General features: G+C 38.8%; 1 long non-coding RNA gene across 1 annotated transcript; it reads left to right on the forward strand.

The window, feature by feature from the left end:
- The first annotated feature begins 684 nt into the window (after nucleotides 1–684).
- LOC106675755 (uncharacterized) lies at nucleotides 685–4,753 on the forward strand. Its single transcript, XR_001342069.3, has 4 exons — nucleotides 685–1,040; nucleotides 2,901–3,011; nucleotides 3,226–3,371; nucleotides 4,320–4,753. It is a non-coding gene; the product is annotated as an uncharacterized LOC106675755 (long non-coding RNA).
- Nucleotides 4,754–19,359: the final 14,606 nt, after the last annotated feature.

Below are 19,359 nucleotides of genomic sequence, written 5' to 3' on the forward strand. Positions count from 1 at the left end.
AATACAAATAAAAACTAGTGTTAGGTGGGCAGCTTAACTGAGACAGACCAGAGGTTAGAGTGAGAGAAAACCAGGTGACGTATTTGAGCTACCCAAATAAGTCCTATTGTGCTCAAAAGAGGACACCCTGGCCTTTCCAGTGATATCTCATGTGTTTGGCCCTTTTTAGCTCACATAAGCAGGACTTTACAAAAAAAGCTAAACCAAAAGATCCTTGTTTCTTCGGTTCTCAGGGGGATATATTTGAGTATTGTTATGTGGCTGCTGGTGTGGTGATAGTTTTTAACTTTTGTTTTTTTACAGTCTAACAGACTCAAGTCAAAGTTTATTTATATAGCACATTTAAAAGACTTGCTGTACATCAAAGTGCTTCACAATAAAACCACAATGCTATCTACCGTATCGAGAGTTAGATCTAATAAAACTCAAGTAGTGACATTGTACGTGAACGGTTTTTAAAAACATTGTTAGATTCTACACATCAGCTCAATCTGTGGTTGTTCTCCACACTTCAAGTCACACCTGAAACCACAAAATGTTCCAGGAAGCATACAGACAGAGTGCAAAACAACAATGGGCGTTAACAATCAGTCATGTCAACTGCATTGTTCTGTAGAGGCTTTGTTTAATCTGTGCAATTTGTTTTTCTTCTAAAACAGCTTTGCATTCAGACACATGCAGCTCCTGTGTTTACACCACACAGAGTACAACTCAAATACTCTACATCAATCAAGGTTTAATTACAGAGCAAATAATATAATGATGAGAATAAAATACTTTAACATTAAATTTGGCACTGACCATAACTTGTACTTTTAACGCTTTCTGTGTTGGAAGTTCACTTCTGTCTTCCTTTTTATGCAGCCGTGCATGTACACAGATTTGAAAGTACGTGGAACTGTGTTTCTCCTTGCAGAGGATTTTAAGTTTCATTTTCAGGAAAACTTCAGCCCACCCACCACCACACCTCTCACAGTTTGTAGTTACATTTTCCTCTCGCTCTTACTCTCATCTTCAAAGCCTACAGAACCAGAGAAAAGGTAATAAAATCTTTTTATACTAATGAACATCTTAAAACAGTGAGGTCTTTGTGAACACATGATACTGGTTGGTACATAGTTTTATCATCAGTAAGCTGCAGTGAGTTAGTTAAAGGAAAACTGTACTTTCTTCAAAAAAACCATGATCTGGATGTGTGATAATTATCATTGCTGTCAGCACAGCGAGGACAAAGGAAGTTACAGTTTAGCCTTTTAAACTCATTTTAGCCACTATTCTGTCAAACAACTAATCTGTATTAGCGCAGAGTTTGGTAAATGTTAGTTGTTGGATTTTGTGTAACATGTAATGCACTACAACTAAAAAAACACCCTTTACATGATAGCATCTTAGGCACAGTACCCAACGAAATATTGGCTACTGACGTCGCTTTGTCTGCGCTATAAATGAATTCAGATAGCAGCTTGCAACGTGAGAAATAAACTGCATGCCAAATTTAGGATTTGTTAGAAACACATAGCTTCTCCTGTCCCTGTTTAGTATGCTTGATTGAACCTGAAGTTAGCTAAACTCTCATAACTGTAAATAATGGGCCTAAAATGCATTTGGTATGGCTTTTATGTAGCATTTTTCAAGTCTTGTGCTCAGCATTCAACATGTTTTAAATCACATCTTTATTTAGCTCATAGTCACACCTACAGATGTACCATTTTCAGTATACAGCCAATTTATAATCATCATTTAACCTAATATGCATGTCTTTAGAGAAAAGCTAAGGGGGTACAGGAAGACCATGTGGTGTTCGTTATGGTGAAACCACATTTTGAAATCATTACATGGATGAATATACTTGAATTTTTAGGTAGTTCCTTTTTGTTTAATTAAACTATTCAAGAAACAGTGTACGTCATGCTAGAAAGCTCGTCTTTTCCAGGGATGCCAAATTTTAGCTATCTGTTGTAGGAAGATAAGAGGGCGTGGAAATATTTTATTAAAACCCTTAAAGTTGAAAAAAATATTTTATTATTAAAGCTAGATTATTTGAAACAACTAAAGAGTGTTAATAGAAGTTTTTGTTTTTTTTATGTGTGATAGTGTAATTAGACTTTATGCCTATGTATTCACTCATTGACATAGTTCAACAAGTCAAAGCTGGAAAATGTTTTTTGATATGAGGAAATGAAGGCATGTTGTGTGTGTTTGTTCATAGGTTTTGCCCTGTTTTGATAGCTGTGGTCACACCAAAGATAAAGTTTATTTCTTCATTTCTCTCTGCATGGTTTTAGCAGCATCAAAGTATCAAAGTGTGCTTGATTAGAGCAAAATGTATCCAAAATGCGGCCTTTGTATAAATAGACACCTACAGACTTCAAAGAAAAGAAAGGTGGGCTAAAATTCATGCACAACAATATGAGAGACTGATAAAGTATACAGAAAACAATGATGGGATGACTTTAGTTTTTGACACAATGCTTCTGCAATTTGTATTTATCACTACACAAGGACAAATAATAATGTGTAAAGTGTCTTTGGTTTTCTGATGTAGTGCGTCTTGAACGCTCTGCATTATTTTGGATGCTCTCAAAAGATTTTGTGTGACTTTGAACTGTTTGAAACTGTGAATTTATAAAAGTTATAGATTTGAAATGTGCTGTGAATGCAGTTTGTAAGCTCGGTTTTAGCAAATTCATGAGTTTTAAAGGGTGTACTCATAAATTTACTGCCAATAGTCAGTGTAGGGATTTTCATGAAACAGGAAACTGTAATTTGTAAAAATATCCACACTGTGGACAGTAATGTTGCTATCTTTTTCATATTCTAGCATTTGATTTCTCCGTACAGAGGAGCAACTAAAACTATAACCCTTCAATGCATCTCTATTTCTACCTTCTTTCCTCCAGAAATGGCTGAATACCAGCAGCCCACCCAGATAGTGACAGTCTCCAGCACTAATCAACACCCTGGGACTTGGAGCACTGGCCTCTGTGATTGCTTCAGTGATATGGGCACTTGTAAGTTAATCTAGCAAACTCTACAAACAGCAGTGATTTTTGCATCAACAGTCTCCTCAGACTTTTATTCAGAGGTTCTTGAGTATCTGACCATCTGAAGTTAGGACTGAAGTCAGCATATGAAACACAGGATGCACAAGCTAGTTGTTGAAGGAGAACTTATTCAACAGTAAAATAAACTTGTGTCTGCATACTTTTTTTCTCTTCTGTCGAGGTTGCTGTGCCCTTTGGTGTTTCCCCTGCATGCAGTGTGATACAGCCAATAAGCACGGGTGGTGTTGCTGCCTCCCACTCTGTGATGGATGCTTCGTGGTATCCTGCACGCTTCGCCAGTCAATCAGAGACCGCCACGGCATCCCTGTAAGGCTGGGGGCGAGGGAGGGTCAAGGTTATTGTTGTTAGCTAAAAGCTAAACCGAGGAGTGAAAAACTATTTTATTTAAATTCAATTTCGTTTTAAAAGATAAGCTTTTCCTACAAAAATCAACATAAAAAGAAACATACTGACACTGTAAACGTCTGCCAAGCCAGCTCACTCTGGACAATAATTACTTTTAATGAGTTTTATATATTCATTTATATATATATATATATATATATATATATATATATATATATATATATATATATATATATATATATATATATATATATATATATATATGTATATGTCTACATATGTACTTTAAGAATATGTAGACAGTAAAAATAACACACTTGAAAGAGAAACATAGATGTGCAATGTAGAAATGAGATCAGAAGGAAAAAGGTCACATGTGACATGATATTTGGATGTAAATTATTTTGGATATTCTGAGTCCCCTTATAGCAATATTAGTTCCTAAATGTTGCCAATAAGTAATAAGTAGAATTTTATGAAATTTTGACCTTATTTGACCTTGCAGAAAGGTCAGAGGTCCAAAGTAGTCATATTTACAGTGCCCATGTATCATTCCCTATATGCCTTCATGTTTTCAATTGGAACAATGGCAATAAGAAATATTAAATATCAAATTTGGAAACACAGAAAATTTACATAAATTGTCTGCATGTGCTTTGTGCGTGCAGACTCTTGTGAAAAATCAATAGCTTAATGGCAAAAATTGGCAAATTATATTATAATTAAGATTTAAATCATCTGCATACTTTACCAATTATACTGACAGTTTTCATGAATTGTGGGATGGCGTTTTCTCCTCTCCTTTCATCAACTAAATCAGACAAGCATGGGGACCCCATGTTTCCTAATTGTGTTGAGTTGTGGGTTGTGTTATGTCGTATTCTTCTCTTCTTTTTCTCCATCCTGCAGGGTTCGTGCTGTGATGACTGCTGTAAAATACTTTGGTGTTACACGTGTGTCTGGTGCCAGATGCATCGTGAGGTGAAGATCAGGGCCAACATGCAGCCGGCCACCTCAACGGTGGTCACCACTCAAGTTGTCAGAGCGTAGGATGTAACCATTTTGGCTGTTGGTTGAGTGAAGATGGCCAACAGTATTTCAAAGTTCATTTCAAGTATTTCAAAGTGCTGATGCTTGTGTAGTTCAATACAATATGTAGAGTCTGTGTTAAAACCAGATGCTTTAAGTTTTGGTAGCGTGTTGGATATATAATACAACTGAGAATGTTTGTTTACTCTGGCTAGTAAAATCTGTATAATTTCACATGGTCACTGTTATTGTAATCTTTCCCAAGTTAAATTTAACGTTTGCTGAAATAAAAAGTTATTCATATTCACCCATTATATGTTGCTTGTTGTACATTTTTGCTCAGTTGTGGAGACACGTTTCTTCAAACCCTGAATATGTCATTTGCAGCTGGGTTTGGCTGGCCAGCTAGTGTCCTCCTCTGCTTAAACTCCTAAAATGATCAAGTGAAAGACTGATTAATCTCCTAAGATGAAGGTTATAACACAAAATCTGTCTCTTGCTCTCCCTCTCTCTCTGTCTTTCACTCACACAGACACACACACCACCACCATCAACTTTGCTAGATTGAAAAGCATTGACCAGGCAGCTGTGATTGAGCAGCAATGTCCATCCAACTCTTCACGTTTTTTGTGGTCGTGATAATTTTGTGAGGCCAGGACTGGACTGGGACAAAAAAATCAGCCTGGGCATTTTAAGGAAAAGCCATAAAGCCTTTGAATGAAAACAAATGCTGTTGTGACAGTGATGTACTCTATCTTGATGGTATGGATCAATCTAATAAGCCTACACCATCCTCCCAATTCTGGTATTTTAAACAGTACTTACCGGAAATATCAAACAACCTAATCAATAATTACATATACCTAACTAGCAGGGTTGCCAACTCCCAGCCAAAAAATAGGGAACTACCCCCCACCCTCCGCCTCATGATGCTTAATCGACGTAATCAACTTTAATTTATTGCCAGGGTAAAACAAATGCACAGAAACCAATTATTTTTCTACAGTAATTAAATACATTCAACCTCTTTCTTCAACAGAATTGCAGCTTGCACACATGGTACCTTCTATAAGTACTATAGCTTATTAGAGCATATATTAGATTTAATATTTACTATATACAATAATGAATTTCTATACATTTTACATCAGATGACCACTTTGGTTGTAAGATTCAGATAATTGTTTATTAAAAGCTAGACATTTTAAATGAGAATAAGAAAAAAAAACAGTATTTCTTATTATTGAAGTAGCAGCAGGAGAGGGAGGGGGAGAGAATGAGAGAAGAAGAGGCAGCTGTGCAGGTTAAAGATGCAGAATAACTCCAGCTTTGTGGGGTTTTTTTTCATTCTAGCTGAAGTTCAGGACAAGTCGCGTTCATCGAAAGGCTCGGATGAGCTTGCCAAAGTTCTACAAGTTGTGCCTCCATCGCTTGTGTCCAGATCACACGCTTCACTGACGTGCTGCTCCACCTTTTCACTTTCATTTCTGTGATTACGGATGCGCAGTGGGAGATGTTGCGTTGATAACCTCACGAGGGGCGATAGGATTTCAAACAGGTTTGATTTTCTTGCGACCATACTATTGCTGATCAGAAGCTGGTCGTGAGGTGTTAATCGCTTCTCGTTACCCCATGTATACTACACGATGGACGACACAATTAAGGCGAGACTCGGGCCGATCCCCACCAAAACGGTCGCACGACTGAGAAATCGTCTCAAAAAAGGCCAAAGATCGCACAGTGTATGCCCAGCTTTAGTTGTTATGGTCCCTGCATCTTTGACCCAGAGTTTTGAGATTTTTGAGCTTATGGCTTTTGGTCTTGGTAAGGCAGTATGTTCTAGCTCTACTTTGGTTTTTTGGTGTTTAAGCTTTTGAGCTCTTCAAGCAATGACGTTAGCTCTCTTCTGTGTTTTTACTGCTCCAGTCTCATCTCTGTGTTTTTCTTTAGTATCTCTTGTGCTCAGGTTACGTCTACATGTTTGCTTACCTTTCCTTGTATCAAGTCTCAATGTTTGAGTTTATCCCAGTTGTATATAAGTGGCGGCTTTACTCGTGCACGTATGTGCACATGTGAGCATGCACAACCCGCACCCCAATTCATGGGTGATTTAATTAGGCTTCATTTTTGGTTCTCTCTGATTTCATTCAATCTGAATCAAAACTTGTTACCAGCATGCATTTCTAATTCCTTGTTATTTAAATTGGATAGTTTGTTGATCTAAATGTTTAGAGACAATAGTGTGGTCTTGAGCTCAATGTAATCTTTAAATCACTGTTGTTTAATTAACAGGTAATGTATTATTTAATTTTGTTTTATCATGTGTGACAACTATTTTGGTCTTCAGTGTGAATTTATACAAATTGGAATTATTTCAGATGGAGGATCCCTTATTTAATATTGCTTTATCCTGACAGTATGAAGAGCAGAGCCTTTATGAGTATTACTATTTTTAACTTGGACAATGTTGCTGTTGTGGAATGGAACACCTACTTCTTTTTTAGACTGATTTAAATGATAAATATAACTGAAGGCGCTTTGTTAAATTATTTTTTTAACTTGGTGGAACATAGTGTGAATCTTTCTTAAATTGGCCTTTTGATTTGCACAGTGTTTTTTTTTCTCAAGTAAATTTCCTTTCTGTTAGTTTATTTTCACCACTCTGGTTAATAACCTCTTTCCTGTTTCGTGTTCTATACGCTGGCGGTTTGACCATCAACCGACCCTGCTTTCCTGTTTTGCGGTTTCCCTGTGTGCATTATTGTAGGGTCTACTTTACAATATGAAGCGCCTTGAGGCGACAGTTCCTGTGATTTGGTGCTGTATGAATACAATTGAATTGAATTAAATTGAGGCTTCATTGGTCAGTCTTGTTCTGTGTTTTTCCACACCCCTTTATTACACCCATTTAGTTAGTCATATTCACAGAATTCACAGATCAGACATTCTACACAGCCGACTCAGTCTAGAGCTCAGATCTCTGCTGCCTTTTTTCCAACATGGCCTTCAATAAGTAGAGATCTCTTTGTTTGTTTAGGTTCCCTATTATTCAAAAGCTTTTTGATTGTAGGTCCAGTTGTGTTTTCAGAGAACATTTCCCCAGCAACTTCACACAGTAAGTGTTTTAGGAGTTTACAATAATCTGCGTGCTCTAGATTATCTACACCAGTCTCTCTAAAATCATCACACTGACAATTCTCTGGGATTAAAAACTGCTATATCTCTAGCTCTAATCCCAACCACTCCCACCACCCCTCTGCACAGAGTTGTCAGTTGCATCACAATGATTGCTAGATGGTTTTAGAAGCTAATAAATGTCAAAATGTCCAGGAGAAGGTGGTAGAACAAGAGCAGAAGAATTACAATTAACAGCAGCACCATCCTTATTTAAATGACTGTCCAGATCCTTACCATTAGCTATAACACCACCAGCAACACAAACATCAGAGTTACACTGGCCTGCAGGGAGAGGCATGCTGAAATATACAGTATATACAGTACAGTATACAGTACATACAGTGGTCATCTAATCTTACTATCATTTCTACGACTTTTTGCTTAAAGGCATTAATGCCAAAATGTCAGCCATTCTGTCAGCTACTCTCTGAAGGATTATTAGCAGGTTGACCAGACTGATCACTTTTGGGCGAATAATTATGGTCTCAATTTCTTCTGCATTCCTCGGAAATACGTCATACAAAGGTCGATGTGCATATACAGGTACATGTGCATGAGTAAAGTCAGTACCCCTCTCTCTTACTCCCCCCCCCTACTTTTAAATGCTGGCCTCATACTCGCATTGTTTCCTTTCACTCATGATATGAGATGCTTGTGGTCTCTGAAGAGCCATCTGGTTTTAGCTGTGCATCAGTTTGCAGAATGTGTTTCCGTAAATGAGATTTGCTTAGATTGTTTCCAAAATATCAACTGAAATCTGTAAGTTGCACCCAACTGTTTTGTCACCACCTTAGTTCTTTCTCTCAGTCAGGAAATTGAATACATAAAGTTTTTACTGGAATACTTAGAGCTACGTTAAGTTCATTTTTGAGTTTATTAAGTAGAAAACAATAATGATTTAGTTGAGTGTATACATTTATTAGTATGTAATTACATCTTCCAACAAACTCCTGTATTTTAAAACTGAATCCATTAAAAATGCAGAGATAAGAGCGTGGACCTGCCACGTTGCCCCTCCGTGTTGAATACAGTGACTGAAATGGCCCTTGCCATTCTCGCTAATCACGTTGTTGAACTGAGAAGATAGATGACAGAAGAGGAGTAAAAGAGGCCCATGACCAGTGTCTACTGTGAACAGCCATCTGTCAACAGAGGGGGTGGCTGCAACACCAACTCTTCCCAGGCGCCTCACATCTTGCTTCAGGTGACCTCAGTGGGACACATGATAGTTTGAGGCAAGGTCTTACAGTGGTTTCACGCAAAACCTCAGGTGGTAATGGCCCACGCTGTTGCTCACATCTTAGCTCTTGTGATGGTGTGCATGATCAATAGTGGGTTAACAACTCTCTTAAGCGACACCACCACTAGGGTTAAAGGTGGGACCTTTTGGTTTTAGAACTGAAGAAGCTTTTCACACGAGAGATAAAACATCCTCACAAAACGTAAAGAAGTCCAGTCACTTCCATTCCAAGATCCTTAGACTAGCTGCAAGAGTAGCTGAATCTAGTAGACAGGTGGGATTCATTGAGTGAATCTAACCAGCGCCATCATCTTAAATGTAAACCATTGTTTACAAGTCTTGATCTGTAATCTAAATTTAGCCTGCCGTGCATAATGCATCACTGTAAACTGCCTGCTATTTTCATGCAATCAGTGCATACTTGTATACTTCAGCTGGTTTTTCAGTTTCCTTTCCTTTCATTTTCTGTTTGTCAGTACCCCAAAGTGTTCTGGCTCCATACTACCATAGCTAGGATTATGCACTTGAATTGGAAGGGGTAAGAAAAAGGAACTCAGAATACAATCTGCAGTCTACTGACATCTAGCTGTGAGATTTGTGTGTGGGCAGATCTATAAAACATTTGATGTGATGGAGAAACACAAAATTGAACTTGTCAGTTTGTAACAAAATGTATTTAAAATATGAACCAACATAAATTTATTTATGCAGAGTAATAATCTAGTGAAGATGTGTGTGAATTGTGTAACACAATACCACAATCTCAACAAGAGCTCTTAAAAACAGTGTCAGTCTGATATGACTGCAGAAACAAAAAGCTGTAGAGAATATCTGAGAGAGTCTGTGATGGGATATATAAGATAGGACAAAAAAATAAATAAATAAATAAACAAAACAGGCTGTCCTAACATCTTCTTCCCTGTAGAGAGCAGTGTTGGAATGTACAAAAGAGTTAGGCCGCTTCTGCTTGTCGTTTGAACACAAACTGTCCATTTCAGTCCCTTTTTACTGGACATTTGTTTTTGGTCTATGTCTTTTGACTTATTTGAGCTAACCCAATGAGTCCTATTGTGCTCAAAAGAGGACATCCTGGCCTTTTGTTGCTATTATGTTGCTGATGGTGTGGTGATAGTTTTTTTAGATAAAACTTTTCAGCGTTTTGTTACAGCCTTAGCGGGCGTTGATAGACTCAAGTAGTGAGAGTGTGTGTGAGTTGATTTTTAAAGACATTGTTAGACTCTCCACATCAACTCTTAGACTGATGTCAGTCTGCGACTGTTCTGCACACTTCAATTTTCTAAATAAAGCATGTGTGTTGTGTTAGTGTTAAAAGTAAACAATATAAATATTGTTTTACAATATAAAACACTTCGAGGTGTGATTTTGTCCTATAAAAAAATACACCGAATTGAAAATTAAAACATAAATTGAATTAACTATTACATTTTACTTCTTTGTCTAAATGAGCACATATTTTAAGACCATCAAACTCTGATGATGACGTCACTGGACAAAAGAAAAAATCGACTGAGCAGCATTGCCTCGATGTCCTCTGTTGTTAGATTTTGTACATTTGGGATGCTTTATGGTTGCTATAACAAGCCCACCCACACTGAAGTGGTGCTCAGTTGTAATGGAAAACATTCAGATTTTAGGCGGGAAATGGGTCTATTGCGCCAGAAAAAGTACTCCTTTTAAAAGCACTGCTACTTTTATCCAGACCTGTGTAAAGTTATATTATTGCCAGATGCCAGATCAGGAAGCTGCATTACAGTTAGTGCAAGCTCGCTGCTTTGCTTATGCAAAATTCTTGGGCAATCATCCAGGTCTTACACCTCTGAAAACAGAGGGAAAGAATCACGAGAGTGATTTTGAGTTGCGAAAGCCCCCTAGTGGAGAATGGAGGCACTCCCAATCGATAAGGAAAAGGCACAAACTGATTAGTGATTAACACATCGCAGTCCTAATGAATAACTTAACAACCATTAGTACAACATGAAAAATAATAACTTTTATAACAATTTTCTTACCTTACATTTTTTTTATATTTATGTTAACTAATATGAAATAGTATTAAATGTATACCCTTTTAATTTTCAGTTGTGAACCCTTTTCTACTGTCAACTCCTGTAGTATGAAATCAACTTAGAAATAACAGCTGCATGGAGTCTTTTGGTACTGCCCAGAGTGTATAACGGTAGTCTTATCACAGAGACATGTAGGGAGAGAGGAGTGGCGATAGGTTGGGCGAGCAAGAGAGAGCGAGAGCGGGAGGAGACAAGTGGAGGGACCAGTGATGGGAGGGACAGAGAGAGGGGGGGGGGACAGAGATCAAAGCTGTAAAATGTCACTGTTTTCTGTTCTGGCTTTGAGTAGAGCAAGAAGAAGACACAGGAAGTCATCGCAGGGGATCATAAGAAGTTACGACTCTTCCCTGTGAAGAACTAAGTAAAGTGTAGCATTCTGTGGCTGTGAAAGCGCACGGTGGAGCGCGTTGTACTGCTTTGGCAGATTGCGCATTAAATACCACGACGCACAACGGTGGAAAAAGGAAATACCATTCATTGGAGTGACAACTTCATGTCGAACCCAAATTTGAGGTGGCCGAGTCGGGTAGGTGAAAGCAGCGGGGGCTCTCGCTCTCAACCAATGAGAAGGTTAACGTCACTTCTCGGCATGAGTCGTAGAGCTGTCTGTAGATGTGGAAACATTTTCTATTCAGTCATGCGCAGTATAGCGCTTCATTCTCTGAGAATTCAGCTGGGCTCGATCATTATCAGCCTACAGAGAAATGGAGAAACAGGAAATATCATCTTTGAGCTGCATGGTGTGTGATGGCGGGCGCCTTTCGCTACGCACACCACCTCTGGCGGGCAAGCTCTGTGTTCAAGGTAGTGATGCACTCTATGCTTTCTATGCCTGTTTGTGCTGTTCCTTTGCAAAGGTTTCAAATGTCTTTCAATAAATCTCAGAAAATCTGTTTGGTTTTGATGGTCAAATTATTTTTTCACTACACCTCACTCAAGTCTGCTTTTGAATCCAGATTTTTGTTACAGCTTTAACGGGCCTTGACAGACTTTAAGTACTGACAGTGTGTATGAATAGTTCTTAAGAACAGCTTTGCATTATCCTTCTTAGAATACATTCAGGCACATGCAGCTCCTGTGATCAAGTACAAGTCAAATATTCTACAGAGGCTCTATTCTCCATAGTGACAGGATAAAGCAACATTAAATAACGGATCCTCCATCTGAACTAATTTCAGTATGTATAAATCTACACTTTAGACCAAAATATTTGTCACACACGATAAAACATAATTAAATAACACAGTGCCTGTTAACTAAAAATTCACATTTTAAAAGATTTTATTGAGCTTAATACACTATTGACTCCAAACATTTAGATCCACAAAATATCTATTCTAAATAACAAGGAATTAGAAATACACACTGGTAACAGGCTAGGATTCAGATTGAATGGAATCAGAGAGAACCACAATTAATATCTAATTAAACATACCCAGGGATTGGGTTGGGGGGGGGGGGGCAAAGGTCATTCAAAGGTCTGAAAGTTGTGCGCAACACATGCACACACATGCATAAGCAAAGCCACCACTTATATACTAGTAGCACTGACTCAAACATTCAGACTTGACACAAAGACAGAAAGGTGAGGAAACACGGAGACTTAACCTGAACAGAAAAGATACTACGGACTCACACAGAGATGAGACTGTGACAGAAAAAACACAGAAGAGAGCTAACGTCATTATCTGAAGAGCTCAAAAGCACCAACACCAAAAACCAAAGTAGAGCTGGAACATAATCTATGTCTACTGTGCACAGCCATCTGTCAACATGGGGGGTGGCTGCAACACTAACTCTCGGCCACCTACATACAAGGCAGTCTCGAGATCCCTTCCCAGATACCTCACATCTGGTGACCTCAGTAGGTCACATGATCGTCTGAGGCAAGGTCTTCAGTGGTTTCACTTGAAACCTCTGGTGTTGTAATGGCCCATGCTGTTCTTCACACATTGGCTCAGGTGATGAGGTACATGAACAATAGTAGCGACACCACCACTAGGGTTTAAAAACCTTTTGGTTTTAGAACTGAAGAAGCTTCTCAGATGAGAAACATCGTCACAAAACTTAAAGAGGTTCAGTCACTTTTATTCCAAGCTGCAACTGTAGCTAAGTCACATTGGATAGGTCACCTGAGCCATAACTGATTAATGAGTTTGCTGTTAATGTCGTAATGGTGGTGACACCAGGGGTTAAAGTGAAAAACTACCAAAGCTATGATTATGCACTTGAATTGGAAGGGGTAAGAAAGTAGAACTCTGCAGACTACAATCTGCAGTCTACTGACTCTAACAAGTCCTATTGTGCTCAAAAGAGGGCACACTGGCCTTTCTAATGCTATCTCATGTGTTTAGGTGGCCCTTTTTAATTCCAAACAAGCAGGACATCACAGAAAGAGTTAAACTGAAAGATACTTGTTTTCTCGGTTGTCACGAGAATATATTTGGTCATTATTATGTTCCTGGTGGTGTAGTGATAGTTTTTAACTTTTTTTTTACAGCCTGACAAACTCAAGTAGTGAAAGTGTGCATGAATTGTTTTTAAAAACATTGTCAGACTCTCCACATCAATATCTTAGACTCACGTCAATCTGTGATTGTTCTCCACACTTCAAGTCACACCCGAAACTACAAAATGTTCCAGGAAGTATCCAGGCAGAGTGCAAAACAACAGCAGGTGCTGACAATCAGTCATGTCAACCGCATTATTCTGTAGAGGCTGCGTTTAATCTGTGCAACTTGTTTTTCTTCTAAAACTGCTTTGCATTCAGACACATGCAGCTCCTGTGTTTACACCACACAGAGTACGAGTCAAATACTCTACATCAATCAAGTTTTAATAACAGAGAAAATAATATAATAATGAGTATAAAATACTTTGAACATTAAAGTGGGCACTGACCGTAACTTTTACTTTTAACACTTTCTTTGTTGGAAGTTTACTTTCCATGTTTTTGTGTGTACACAGGTTTGAAAGAATGTGGATTTGTGTTTCTCCTTTCAGAGGATTTTAAGTTTCCTTTTACAGGAAAACATCTGCCCATCGTCCACCACACCTCTCACAGTTTGCAGATATATTTTACTCTCCCTCTTTTTCTCATCTTTAAAGCTTACAGAAGCAGAGGAAACCTTTTAATTACAATATCCATAGCTAATTTGAACTAATTCAAGAAATTGGCTGTAATGCTAGAAAGCTCATGTTTTCCAGGAATGTTAAATTTGTTGTAGGAAGGTACGAGAAGGTTGGGTAGAAATATTTTATCAAAACTCTTTAGCTGATTTGTATGAAACAACTGAAGAGCTTTAATAGAAGTTTTTGTTTTCTGCCAGCCAGAAAAAAACTCACCTCACCTCCTGACAATATGACAACTCACCCTTTTCCTCTACGTTTGGACTCTATTCAGTTCAATTTTATTTATATACAATCAAATCACAATAATTGCTTCATATTGTAAAGTAAAGATCCAAGAATACAAGATTGTGTTCAGCTGTCTGTTTTATAAAGTAAAGATAATACTTTTTTCCACCAACATACTTGATCTAGCGCCACTTTCTGCGTAACAAGCTCATCATCAGATGTTAATCACATGTAAACTTCTCAAAACTCTAAGCACAAAAGAAAAGCTTCCAACTAAACCCACAAAACCTCTGAAGTTCTGGCCAATGTATCAAACCAATGAAAGCAGTTATAGCTGTGCTCACAACCACACAATGTTATCATGTCATGGGTGTGTATTTGTTACACATTTAAAACCCTGTTCTATAAAACAACAACAAAACAAAAAACAAACAAACCAAAAAAAAAGGATTTCTCACCAGCTACTCACTCAATCAACAGAAACATGAGTATATAGTGAAAATCACAGTGGTAACAAAGCATCTGTTGAAATTAGGGTTCTCATTTTTTGTTACTTCCCTTATTGACATAAGAAATGGCTTATAGTAACGGTTTCAATATATATCACAATCACTGCAGTGATTGGTCACATCACTGGAGGTGACGAAGCGGCTTATGGGAAAGGTGGCCAGTCTGGTGTCATGGTGTGAGGACAACAACCTCACCCACAACACTGATACGACAAAAGAGATGATAGTAGACAGGAGGAAGAAGAGGAGGCCTCACCAGCTGCTGTTTATCCTGAAGAATGAAGTGGAGAAGGTGAGCAGCTTTAGATACCTAGGCGTCTACATCACTGAGGACCTCACCTGGACACTGAACTCCACACAGCTGGTCAAGAAGGCTCAGCAGTGGCTGTATTTCCTGAGGAGGCTGAGGAAATTTGGTATTTTGGCCAAGATCCTCAGCAGCTTCTACAGCTGCACTGTGGAGAGCAGCCTGACCAGCAGCACAACTGCTATAGACTGCAAACACCTGCAGTGAGTTATAACAACTGCGGAGAAGATCACCAGGAGCCCGCTGCCCTCTCTTCAGAGCATCTACCATCGCAGAGTCCAGAGGAGAGCTGCCTCCATCCTCAAAGACCTCACACACCCCCAACACCGACTGTTCACACTTCATCCCGACTCAACAACTCCTTCCTCCCCACTGCTATCAGACTCTTGAACAGTAATAATAAGTTTTGGACATCAGGTCTTCTCACATATCAAACCAGCATATTAAGCTCATAGCTCTTTTGCACATAAATCTATTTAGCACTTCAATTTTTTTGTCTCCACTTATTTATTAATATTTTGTACTTTATTTACAAATAACACGGCAAAAGAGAAAGAATTTCATTGTACGGAGAAATGCCTTTTCTTTGCACACATGACAAAAAAACGCTTTGAATCTTGAATCTTGGGATTTGGGTTAGTTAAACAGCGGCCTCTGGTGGACGTCTCGGGAAAAGCCTGCCCGAAACCAGACAAAAAACACCCGTGGGCGGGGAGGCCCCAGAGAGAACCGGCGGCTGGCGCGCTGGGGGGAATACAGTTGGTGTCATGTGTGATAGAGTAGTGCTTTTTTTAAAAAGCCCCCCCTGCGCATGTATTCTTTATTATAATAACAACAAACTCGCCGTCTTTCAGGCGGTTGTTTCTTTAAGGATTTTGAGAATTTAGCTTAGAGAACAAGAGTTGAGCTTTGGCAATTCAGAAAACTGCTGTAATCAACTACTGAGGAGTAACATGCACTCAAATTTAGTAAATGTAACATAAGGGATTTATTTATATATTGTGCACCTCCATCAACTAAAGTAACTTACATACCAGATACATTAATCATTAATGTACACCTCGGTATGTGTGACAAAAATTTGAACCATCACAGTTTCATGAATAATCCATGGCAATGAAGAGTCTCACACTTTACATTTCCTACTTTTCCTTCATACATTTTGATTTCTTGTAAAAGAAAGTTTATCACATCTGTTCACATTGTTTCTTATATATATATATAGAATAATGCAGAAAACAGAGATTTGAGATCGGAAACTTTTTGTATATGTATGTATGTATGTATATTCACTACAAGTCAAAAGTTTTTATTTTGATTACTTTCTACATTGCAGATACCAACCGAAGACATTAAATATAGGAAGCATATCTTTGCAAAGATATGCAGCAAAGAAAAACATTGATAATAACTGTAAAGATGTCTTATATGGTATCTGTATCTTATATTGTATTGCAACAAAAATGTTATAACTTCTAACATTCAGCAGGTCAAAGCTGGAGAAGTTTTCTGATTTGAAGAAATGGGGGCATGTTGTGTGTGTTTATTCATAGGTTGTGCCCTGGTTTGATAGCTGTGGTTACACCACTACTTGCTCATTTCTGTCTGCATGGTTTTAGCTGCATCAGAGCATGATGAACAGCTTCACTGTGAGAGAGTCTAATTTAAAACTATTTCCGTGATTAGCTTCATCAGCTGCAATGTAACAGTGTGCTTGTTTATTGCAAAATGTATCCAAAATGCTAGAAAAAGAGAGTGTATTTTGACTTTTCTTCCTTTTAAATTCAGAATCTAATTCAAAATCCTTTTGCTCACATACAAGGTTATATAGTGAGGATGATAATAATAATAATAATAATAATAATAACAACAATAAGCAGGCCCCATCTTACTTTAAAGTCAAGTTAACTGGCTTTATTGTCATTCCAACCATGTGCAGTGGTACACAGTGAAATTAGACAGTGTTCCTCCAAGACTATGGTGCTACAAATGACATTTAAAACAGACAATCAAAACAGGACAACATAAAGTGCATTGTGCAAAAATTGCAAAAAAAAAAACCCAAAACAAAGACAGTGCCTCAGCAGAGAGAACAGAACAATACAGACACAAGACAATGCAGACACAACTGTGCAACAGAAAAGTGCAGCAATGACAGTAACTTGATGTATGAAGGTGTGTTTGTGTGTATGAGCCTGTGCAGATAAGTGCTTGGTAGTGACGTGTATGAAGGTATTTGTGTGTGTGTCAAGTCCAGTGTTCAGGAGTCTGATGGCTTGGGGAAAAAACTATCTCGCAGTATGGCAGTGAGGGCCCAAATGCTCTGGTACCTCTTGCCAGAAGGCAGCAGGGTGAAGAGTGTGTGTGTGATGCGTGGGGGTCCTCCACAATGCTGGTGTCTATGATGGAGGGAAGAGAAGCTCCAATGATCTTCTAAGCTGTTCTTACTATCCGTTGTAGGGTATTGTGATCCAATACGGTACAGTTACCATACCAGACAGTGATGCAGCTGCTCAGGACGCTCTCAATAGTCCCTCTGTAGAAGGTGGTGAGAATTGATGGTGGGAGATGGGCTTCTCTCAGCTTCAACAGGAAGTAAAGACACTGTTGGGCCTTCGTACTTATGGAGCTGGTGTTGATGAACCAAGAAAGGTAATCTGCCAGGTGAACACCAAGGAATTTGGTGCTCTTGACAACCTCCACCGAGGATCAATCAATATTCAGTGGACAGTGATCTCTCTGTGCTCTCCTGAAGTTGACAATTATGTCTTTGTTTTGCCCATGTTCAGAGACAGATTGTTGACTCCACGCCAGACCTCATAGTACCATATCACCCCATAAGAACACTTCACTCTCAAACTGCTGGTTTACTTGTAGTTCCTATACTATTGAAAAGTAGGAAGGTTAGGAATCAGGTCAGGGCTGGAATACACAGCTGGAACGTGTATTACTGCTGGAAGCATCTATCTATTGGATTCCATCTACAACCCGGCGCGTTCATGAGGAACGCCTCGGGACGTGACAAATCATCGGTATATTATGCGGACCAAGTGAGAACAGGCTCGAATACAATGGCTGAGATGGACATTGCCGTTCTGCCTATTTCCTTTGTGGCTAAAGATCAGTGACATACACCTTATAAGTTGCTTTTAATTTAAAGATCACAACTCTTTCGAATGATATATGGGTAGTTAACATTTGTACATGTACATTTTCATCAACTCTTTCTCACCTTGAGCCTCATCTCTTGAACTGAACTCAGGGCTCAAACACAATAACATACATAAACATGTTTATTTATTCCAGATATTGTTGCAGTCACTTATTGTCAGCAGATTAGACGTGTGACCTTCCCGTCTTTGGACAGTTGATAACAAGCCGACTAAACAACAGCAACTGGTTATAAGGTAACATTATGCCAGCTAATGTTAGGCTCAGGTGTCCTAGAAATCATACTTTCCCTCTGATAAACACTTTTATTACAATCTTCAATCATATCAGAGTTTTTTAGGTAATTGAATTGGGTAGGATCAAGACGTTTACATGTAGTGGTGAGATTTTAAAGCATCAACATTGGAGCTGGCAGCTCTGTAAAATGATATGAAAAATATAAAATTGAACTTGTCAGTTTGTCCCAAAAAGTTTCAGTGGGAGAAACATGTGAAAGTGAAAAAACGATAAGCCATATCATTTTTTGATTGGTTGACATGGTACATTCTTCCACCAAAACGGCGGGCCGTTTTTGGTTTTTTTTTTTGGGGGGGGGGGGGGGGGCATCGTGGCTTAAGACTTGGCAGTTCGCCTTGCAATCAGAAGGTTGCTGGTTCGAACCCCGGCTCCGAAAGTCTCGGTTGTTGTGTCCTTGAGCAAGACACTTCACCCGTTGCCTACTGGTGGTGGTCAGCGGGCCCCGTGGCGCCAGTGTCCGGCAGCCTCGCCTCTGTCAGTGCGCCCCAGGGCAGCTGTGGGTACAATGGTAGTGTAAAGCGCTTTGGGGTCCATAGGGACTGAGTAAAGCGCTATTCAAATACAGACCATTAACCATAAGCAGAGAGTGCTTGCTAGCGCTCTTAGACAGTAAACGTGATGAAACTATTGAAGAAAAAATGCGGTGTATATATTGTTTATCATGACTCTGGTTTTACATGGCCATATCAACACAATTTAAAAGCTGGTATAGATCACCTTGTTGCTTTGTCATCTTAAAGTGGTCATGTGATTGGCTTACCACGACTATATTCTT

This window comes from Maylandia zebra, linkage group LG3 (genome assembly GCF_041146795.1).
Source record: "Maylandia zebra isolate NMK-2024a linkage group LG3, Mzebra_GT3a, whole genome shotgun sequence".
Classification (NCBI taxonomy): Eukaryota; Metazoa; Chordata; class Actinopteri; order Cichliformes; family Cichlidae; genus Maylandia; species Maylandia zebra.